At 35.7% G+C, this 10122-nt stretch overlaps 1 long non-coding RNA gene across 1 annotated transcript; it reads left to right on the top strand.

Annotated features, from left to right (window-relative positions):
* Positions 1-6904: 6904 nt before the first annotated feature.
* LOC145593610 (uncharacterized) lies at positions 6905-9832 on the top strand. The gene is made up of 3 exons (XR_014102785.1): positions 6905-7200; positions 9069-9152; positions 9532-9832. It is a non-coding gene; the product is annotated as an uncharacterized LOC145593610 (long non-coding RNA).
* The last annotated feature ends 290 nt before the right edge of the window (positions 9833-10122 follow it).

The following is a 10122-nucleotide window of genomic DNA, read 5'->3' as shown; positions in this document are numbered from 1 at the left end:
AAACTCTATACTCCAATTGGGACTTCATATACTAAAATAAACCAAATACTCTCCGAGAAAGGTAAGGTCAAACCTGTCAAACTAAGATCATTTGAATCGCTAAAGAGGACAGATAGGTTCTACTGTCAATACCATCAATCAGGGGGACATACCATTAAAAAGTGTTTTAAATTTAAAGATTTAATTCATAAAATGATTGATGATAAGAACTTAGTTCAAGTCCCACAAGAAGAAGACATTAGCATCAATGGGGTTTGGGACACCGATGAAGAAGACGTCTACCTAAAAGACATGGAAAAACCTCCACTTTCGGTGTCATATTCAGTAGGTGACTTTTGGGATGAAGAGGATTCACCCATAGACGTCCTCACAAGGTCGGGAAGAACACAACCTCCCTTCTCTATACAACCTATGCCAACTGCACAACAATTTCCCATACCTATCATAGAGGACAATGACATTGTCAAGCAATTTAAAAAAATTAAGGTCAAGATGAATCTATGGAAGCTTCTAGCTACATCTCGATAACATAGGTTGCCAGTGATGAATGCCTTGGACAAGATAGGGATAGATTCTGACACCACTCCAAAGGGGTTGGCTAACCTCCTTACGAGTGATCTCCCTAGTCCTATCAACTTGATCACTCTTTCTGACAAAGATTTACCTCTAGAAGGTGACAAGCATTATAAGGCACTAAGCCTCACAGTAGTTTGCAAGAGAATGAACGTCCCAATGACTCTTGTAGACAATGGATCGACAATTAACGTCTGTCCCCTCAGAACTGCGAGGATGTTAGCCATGAGGGATGAAGACTTAACCCCGTCAACACAAGGAATAAGAGCTTATGACAAGACTCGTCGCCAAGCTCTCGATAATATTACTATGAATATAACGGCGGGAGCAATAGAACATGCTACTACTTTCCAAGTGGTAGATATTAAGGTTTCATTCAACTTATGTTGGGACGCCCTTGGCTTCATGACCTCAAGGTCGCCCCTTCATCTCTTCACCAACAGGTAAAAGCCATAGTTGGAGGAATCTCTACCACAATTGATGCTTCAACCATGAGGATTAAAGTTGTGGAAAATCCAATCATCATTGTGGAGCACGATGAAGATGATGAGGACTTGTGGGGCTTTAATGAAGAGGTCTCCTTAATCAAGGAGGATGAAAGGACCCCTCTCTGTCACGACCCCCACTCCAATATGACGATAAAAGTTATTCTTAAGAAACAAGGGCATTTTCCTGGAATGACTCTAGGAAAGAAGAAGGGAAAAGCAAAACAGCTGGAATTACCTGGCCTAAAGCATGTAGGAACGCTCGCATCCAAAAGAAAGCAATACCAATGGATCAGTATCCTCTTACTCTCAATGGAAAATTCATAAAAGAAGGAGAGGACTATCCATGCTATGAATTTCCCGAATCTTTTGTTGTAAATGGCATAAGACAACCAGGATTTGAAATTTTCCTAGGTTGCTACTTTCTAGATGAAGTCCCAACTCCTATTGAGAAGGAGAAAGCACCCCCATGATTTTACTTTAATGTCATGGGATTATTATTTGGGCAAGAAAAAGATGAGCTGAGATACATAGAGGATAACTCCTCGCTCATCCAAACGGTCCTACAAAGCGAGAACTTTGACCCCTCAAAGCTCATCACTCCAGCAGAAGAATCAGTACAAGGGTGGCGCAAGACAGTCAAGATGACTACTCAAAGCGGAAGGAAAATCTCCATAACGACAGGGCAAGTACCAATGTTCGAAGAGTCGTCAAAGTCAGAGTTAGAGTCAGAGTCCTTTCCTGTAGAGTCATCCAAGTCCTTAGTTGTGGCACCCTCTCCTTCTTCTATTTATACTCCTAGGATAGTTAGTAGTCAAGTCCCTGAGGACATTTCCCTTTTTGACGTAATGATTTCCGAATTCAATAATATATCTTCTTCTGCTTACTCCTCGTGTTTTTCTTTAACCCAAGATGACGAGTATTGAATTGCTTAACTAACAATGAAAATGACAAAGAAATTATTAAAGCAATGGAAACACTAGAAAAGAAAACACCGATAATTGAGGAAAAACTAAGACGGTTGATATCTCAAATGATTCAACCATTAAAAGTGAAGTTAATATCGGATTAACATTAAATGAACAAGAAATAACCGATTTAATTAATCTACTTAAAGAATTTGTCGATGTATTTGCTTGATCATATGAAGATATGCCAGGTATTAATAGAGAAATAGCTCAACACACAATACCCCGAATGGGTAGCCAACGTCGTCCCAGTTCCAAAGAAGGATGGAAGGGTAAGAATGTGTGTCGACTATCGAGACTTAAATAAGGCAAGTCCAAAGGACGACTTCCCTTTACCACACATCGATATTCTGGTAGATAATACATGGAATCACGCACTTCTCTTATTCATGGATGGATACGTGGGATACAATCAGATTCTCATGGCAGAAGAAGACATGGAGAAAACAACATTCATAACACCATGGGGTACTTACTGTTACACGGTAATGCCATTCGGGTTGAAAAACGCGGGTGCTACTTACCAACGAGTAGCGACTGCCTTACTCCATAACATGATGCACAAAGAAGTTGAAGTATATGTGGATGAAATGATTGTGAAATCAAAAGATCGCCCAAGACATCAAGTAGGCTTGAGAAAATTCTTTGAAAGGCTAAGAAAATACAACATGAGGTTGAATCCATCTAAATGTGCTTTTGGAGTCACCTCAGGCAAGCTTTTGGGATACGTCATAAGCTCTAGAGGCATAGAGATAGCCCAACCAAGATCAATGCAATCATGTCAATACCACCGCCCAAAACCGAGAAACAAATTTGAGGATTTATTGGCCGGTTGCAATATATAAGTAGGTTCATATCAAAATTAACAACGATATGTGAACCAATATTCAAGAAGCTCAAAAAGAATGTACCACTGATATAGGACGATGAGTGTCAAAAAGCCTTTAAAAAGATCAAAGCCTATCTCACAAATCCTCCTGTATTAGCACGAGCACTTCCATGAATACCCCTTAGGTTGTACTTAACAGTCACCAAGGAGACAATGGGAGCCATGCTTGCAAAAGAAGTAGAAGGTAAAGAAAATGCAATATACTATCTAAGCAAAAAGATGCTCGAGTATGGATCCACTTAAGTATATATTCGAGAAATATACACTCAATGGGCGCATATCAAGGTGGATAGTTAATTTAACCCAGATCGATGTGAGATTCATGCCTCAAAAATCTATCAAAGGATATGTGGTCTCAGATTTCCTAGCAGATTTTCCAGTAGAAGATTCGAAGCCAATACACGACAATGAATTTCCAGACAAAGACTTGATGGTCACAGAAGATGATACTTGGACTTTATACTTCGATGGAGCCTCAAACCAAAAGGGGTGTGGCGTTGGAGTATTATTGGTATCACCTAAAGAAAAGCACGTTCCAATCTCCATAAAGCTAGATTTTGACGTTACCAACAACGCTGCTGAATACGAAGCATGCGTGGTAGGCCTTGAAACAGCTTTGGCATTGGGAGTAAAGAAGTTACGAATATTCGGGGAATCTTCATTGATCATTAATCAAATTTCTAAAATATGGAAAGTAAGGAATGAAAGTCTAGCACCTTACCAAACTTATCTGGAAACTCTCACCAATCAGTTACAAGAGGTAGAATACACATATCTAACTATAGAGGAAAATCAATTTGTCGATGCCTTGGCAAGACTAGCCTCAATGGTTAGGATTCCTACGGAAATCGAGAAAATACCTCTAACCATAGAGAAAAGGTACAAGCCGGCTTATATTTAAGCTATAGAAGACGATGAAGTAGTCCAAGATGATGAAGAAGAAGAAGAACCGTGGTACACAGATATACTTAACTATGTCACCAAAGGAGAATACTCTCCTCATGCTGGCAAAAGAGAAAAACGAGCATTAAGACTCTTGGCTTCCGTATACGTACTCATAGACAACGAGTTACATAAAAGGGTACCTAAGGGTCGAGCTCTCTTATGTGTAGGGAAAAAGGACGCCCAAAGAACTATGAGGATAGTCAACGAAGGCATTTGTGGAACCCATGTTAATGGAAAAATTCTAGTCCAAAAGATAATGCGAGAAGGATACTATTGGACTACCATGAATAGGGATTGCCATCAATATGTAAAAAGATGCCCTAAATGCCAAATCTATGCTAATCTACAACATGTTCCTTCATCTCTACTTTACACCTACACTTCACCATGGCCATTCTATACATGGGGGATTAATATTATTGGTAAAATTACCCCTCCAGGGACAGGTGGTCACGAATACATCCTAGTAGCAATTGACTACTTCACAAAGTGGGTTGAAGTGAAATCATATGCTAAACTTACTGCAAAACATGTAGCACTCTTTATCGAAAGAAATATCATTTAACGATATGGAGTCCCACATGAAATGATGAGTGACAATGGAACTCACTTTCAAGCCGAGTGTGAAGAATTGTTACAAAAATATGGCATTCAACACCATCATTCTTCCCCCTATAGACCACAAGAAAATGGAGCATCTGAGGCAGCTAATAAAAATCTAAAGACTATCATCGAGAAAATGACAGAAAATTACAAGGATTGACCTGACAAACTCCATTTCGCACTTTGGGGTTATCGCACGTCAATTCGCACATCAACAGGAAATACGCCATTCTCCTTGATTTATGGAATGGGTGTCGTACAACCTGTAGAGCTAGAGATACCATCTCTACGCACTGCACTAGAAAGTAAACTCGATGAAGTCGAATGGACTAGAACAAGATATGAAGAGCTAATTCTACTTGATGAAAAGCGACTTGAAGCTCTACATCATACCCAATGCTATCAAACGCGTATGGCTAGGCATTTTAATAAGAAGGTCAAGACAAGAAACATCAAAGTTGGAGACTTGGTGTTAAAAGCATTAATAAAATGTTTTGGATCCATGAGGCAAATTTAGGCCTAATTGGTCAGGACCCTATATTGTCAAAACAATCCTATCAGGAGGTGCAGCAATGTCAACTGATATGGATGGCAATGAGTTCTCAAACATGACAAATCTTGACCAACTTAAAAAGTACTACCCATAATAACTTGAGTAAGGTACTCAAGAGAGCTACGTTGGGCCTGATTCCTTAGGAAAGGATACGTAGGCAACCCTTTACGGGTGCGGCCACTTTAATTTTCGCAAACCTCGCATCCTAGTAATTAAAAATTCGACAGAAATTCGAAAGAACATCGGTGTCACAGAAAAAAGCATGTCGCCGGCCGATAGACTACAGCGCCAGACGACAGCCCCTTTCGCCAGACGATAGACGGCAGCAGCCGGCGACGGCCATAAAACGATGGTGCCACTCTTCTGGGAGTATCTGGGCATATTTCGGTGTTTTTCGAAAAATTTTCGACTTCCGTACTCGATAAAAACATTTTGGAAAATAAAATTTTCTGTTTTCATTGCTTTAATAAATTAAATTTAAAGAAGTTGATTTAATTAAAAAGCTGAAATTTTATTATAAACTAAAAATTATATTATTGATGGAATTTAAATAAAATCTTAATAAAACAAATTAACTTAAAAATTTAAATTAAGTCTAATAAATTGAAAGTTAAGCACTGCTTCATTCAATCTTTTTTTTCTTTCTTTGCCCTTTTCCAATTTTTATCTGAATCCTCTTCATCGTCCATGACTTTAGCTAGTAGGCATCCTTTAGAGGACCTACATTCAATTTTGGAGTAAACGGTTTCTCCCTTAGCTAGGACTCCATGTTTTTTCTCTATCCAAACCTTCTTCTCTGAAGTGTCAGCTTTTCTGTTCCCTTTATCCTTTGTAGAGTCTTTCTTTTTAGGCATCATAGGTGTTTTGAATTCAATCTTTTCAAGCGTTCCTTAACAGGAATAACCTTGTCACCTAGACGATTCTTCACATCGATTTTACTCTGATTTTTCTTCATGTCCTTTGAAGGTTTCTTGAGAAGCCACCTCTTTACATCATTGGGCAAGGAAGGAGGAACCTTTTGGGTAATCGCTTCCCATAAAGGTCTAGCGCTCCAATATGCATCAAAATTTTCTACTTCTTGTGAAACAGGGAATTCAAAGGGATGACGAAGATCCCAAGAAGGAATTGTTTGAAGTAGGTCGTACTGTCTTTTTTCCCTCCAGGGATTATAAAAAAAGTCATCTTGGTTAAGCTTGGAAGACGACAGAAAGGTTTCTTGTTGACACCAACCATCTTCTCTATTTTCCACCAAGGGATGACCCACCTGATAGTAAAGTTGCAGGAGACAAAGACTCTTTTCCACTCATGGCGCCCCATCATAGAGAAGCGTTTCTTTCGCCTCACAAAGCAATTTGGAGTATATTTTTCAACATTGTCAGGAGGACTAATTAATTCTAGTCTCTCCATTAGCCATATTTGCAAAAAATTCAATGCAAAGAAATTAATATTACTATACAAAAATATGTTTTTGATTTCTATAATTAAAAATATTATTTTTCTACCTGTAATAAAAATAGAGAGCCCCGAAAAGGTGCTTTTGGATTTCTCTTCAATTCATCAAGACTAAGCATACTCTCTCCAACAATTAATGACATTGGATTTCTCCCAGATTCAATTTTCTCCAAAACAGTTGATATAATTGCTTTACCCTCATTAGTTTTACCACTAGTGAGAAGACATTGATTAGGCATGCAAAAGAGAAAATCCTGTTTTCTATAAACATGAAAAAAATCAGAATAAGGTGTATCAAAGTAATGGCGTGCAAATTCTTTCAAATTAACTACATTACCATCTACAATATTTGTTAGATCTTTGTATCTTAAATTAAAGAACCGCTCAAAATCTTTATAATAATATTCATTTATTCTAGGATCACAACAAAATCTTTGGTGACTCATCAATTAGAGGACCGCACCTTCTTTACCTTTTTCCCCTATTTCACACACTTTTTATGATAATGCGCCTACACTCTCTCTCCTCCCACACTCTTTCTCTCTCCTCCATTGAAGCGGCTTACTTTGAGCTTCCATTGATGCATACTCTGGGCTTTCAAGTTTTTTTTTTTAATTGTGAGTCTGGACAAGTTAGGGTTCTTAAATTAGGTGGATTATCAAACAATTTCAGAATCTTAATTTTCTGAACATCGTCGCTCGATCGAATTGATTTAATTATCGCAAGTTGCTGGTATGTATTTTGAAATAATTGAATTTATGCTAGTATAATTTGGTTAAAATTGCTCTATTTAGTTGTTAAATGCTATACTTTCTCAAATATTGTGCTACTATTTGTTAATTAGGGTTTTCGTAAGTAACTGCTTCAATAAATTTGATATCATCAATTTTGTTTAATTAATTTTCCTGTTTGCTAGTTTGATTGAGAGAAACAGAACAATTAAGGTGAGTAATCTTCTTGATACACTTCCTAATCTATAGTCTTACCGCATTACTACATTTTTTTATTATCAATTTTATGGTTTCTTGCGTTTTTGCTTAAATTTTCGTGTTTTCATTTTTCCTGATTCTGCTCTAATTTCTTATTCTTGACTATTTAATTGATCTGAATGTATTGGACACATTGCTATTAGTTGTTCCATTTTGCACAATGTCGTGTATATGTGTTGAAAAATTAGATCTAACCCCAATAGAGAGATAAGAACGAACTAGGATTAATTTTCTCAATGATTACCTTGCAAGGAAGAAGGTATTCTTGAGAAACTCTGATGAAAGCTAATAAGCAAACCACAGAGTGAGAAGAATGTAGAGGGAAATCTGGGTTTATACGATTTTAATTAGGTGATAACTATTTGGAAATTTTTTAAGGAAAAATCTAAGAGTAAAACTGAAAAACCAAGTAGAATTATGAAATTCGGATTTGTTATGGTGATGTGAAACTGATCTCTCTGTTTCTTGTAATATATTATGGGAGACAAAAATGACTTGTTATGCAAATGTTTTTTTTGTGAAATTTATCTAGTTTTTGTGACTTGTATGTACATTCACTAATGCTGTAAATATGAGATATACATAGCCACCACTCTCACTCTCACTTTCACTCTCACTCGAAACTCTTAACTCGCACTCTTACTCTCAACTACCACTGTAGCCCACCTCAGAAAGTCAGTTTCAATACATAACTTATTTTTATATTGTGCTAGCTGGTTTAAGGAGCTTGTTAAGTAGTGGTTGGAGTTTGAGTTTTTATGTGATTTTTGAGGTTGAGTTTGTTTTTATTCCTCTTATCTAGCTTAAATAGCCAGAGATTTATTAAAGTTTTTTCTATTCTGCTTTTGCTTAAACATAGAGGCAGTTTAGAAGCTTCTGAAATATATATATGCATGAAGTAGATAATTCATGGTGAAGGATGATTGTCTTAATTTGAATGATAAGGTAGCCAGACACTTGTTTTTTAGGCTTGTGAGGTACAAATTAATTTTTCAATATTGAGCACATATTAATTTAAAGCATTTTTATATCATTACATGGTAAAGTGTGGAATAAATTCCTAAAAGTAGCTGACATGTTGAAAATTATATCTTAGACCAACATCACCAACTTGTGGTTAAGGTAGGTATTCTTTCTGTGTCATGGAGCAATTCATTCTAGAGCTTTGCAGGCAGCCATTAACGAACCTCTTAACTTTCCAAGAAATGGAAGAGTAATTCTCCCATTTGTGACACACAAAGAAACCTATATTTTGTTCAATTGTATTTCATTTTTCAGTTGAGGCCTGTATTTAATTTGACTTATTGCTTAATTTTTTTATTTTTTTTTCATTTTCCACCCACTATAACTAAATTCATAACTATTTATAGTTCATTTTATGTGCTTTTCGGCTGATTTAATTTTTGCTTAAATCATCGATTATCTTCTTGTTTATCTCTAAATTGCTTACTTATTTTTATAGGGTTCTATATCGCTTACTTAAAATTTGATATTCTATTCCAAATTTCAAGTTTTCATGTTGTGGACATGTTAAGGATGGATCTAATTTGGTCATAAGTGTTTTTGTTATTAAAGTTCATATTTCTTGTTTGTCTGCGTCTTGTGTTGCAGGTTGTCGGTGGTATGCTTGGTCTGACAATATTGTTGATTTTTTTGTTGAAGTTGAAACTATGCTTGAGGGGAGAGAAATTTCTTGTAAGTTTGACTTATATATTTTTGGTTACAAAGGCCTCAAGAGGTTGAGGAGTGTACTATACTTGTATCTTTGTCTACATTGGGCTTCAATTTTGCTAATCAATTTTAATTTATCTTTATAATGTATTATATCTTGTGCGAACACGCCTGCTTTTAGTGTGAGTGGTTTTTTGCTATATATGTCTATCTACTGTAATCTGTACTGGAGATATGATGTGATAAAGATTACCCTCTTAATTAAGTGACTTGAAAGAACCTTTTTATGAATTTTGTATATCTAATTGATCTTTGCAATTGTTCAACTCAAGTTCCTTTCCTTTTTTTAGATCTTGATTTTTCTATAATCCCATTTTGATTTTTTTGTGTTTTGTTTATTAAGGGATCTAGATCCGGATATGTGTAAACAATGCTAGAGGTGGATATTGAAGCTCAAGAAGATGCTTCCCGAATTGGTCTCAAATTGCTTTACTTGAGAAATTGGAGAAGCATGAGAAAGAAGTGATAATACGTTCCAAAGAATGGTTGAAAATATTGTTTGGAGGACAAAATGATTTAGTTTAAACTTTTAATTGTTTTTTCTTAGTTTAACAAGTGATAAATTAATTTTGTAATATTCCTTATAGATAAAAATAATGTACAAACTTTTAATTTATAATAAAATTCAAAATTTTTTATTTAAATTTTTTTTTTATTTTAATTGTATTATTATTATTATTATTATTATTATTATTATTATTATTATTATTATTATTATTATTATTATTATTATTATTATTATTATTATTATTATTATTATTATTATTATTATTATTATTATTATTATTATTATTATTATAATATCTCAAAAACAAAAAGTCATACAACCTACAATAAATTAGTGGGAAGCCGAGATACAATCTGGGCCCCCACTCCTCTAGCTATAGCAAAGCCTACCCTAGTAAAAATATGAGCTGCAGCACGTGCTCCAATG

Source organism: Chenopodium album, chromosome 1 (genome assembly GCF_948465745.1).
Source record: "Chenopodium album chromosome 1, dcCheAlbu1.1, whole genome shotgun sequence".
Classification (NCBI taxonomy): Eukaryota; Viridiplantae; Streptophyta; class Magnoliopsida; order Caryophyllales; family Amaranthaceae; genus Chenopodium; species Chenopodium album.
Note: the sequence above shows the minus strand (reverse complement) of the source record. Positions and strands in the feature narration are given on the sequence as shown.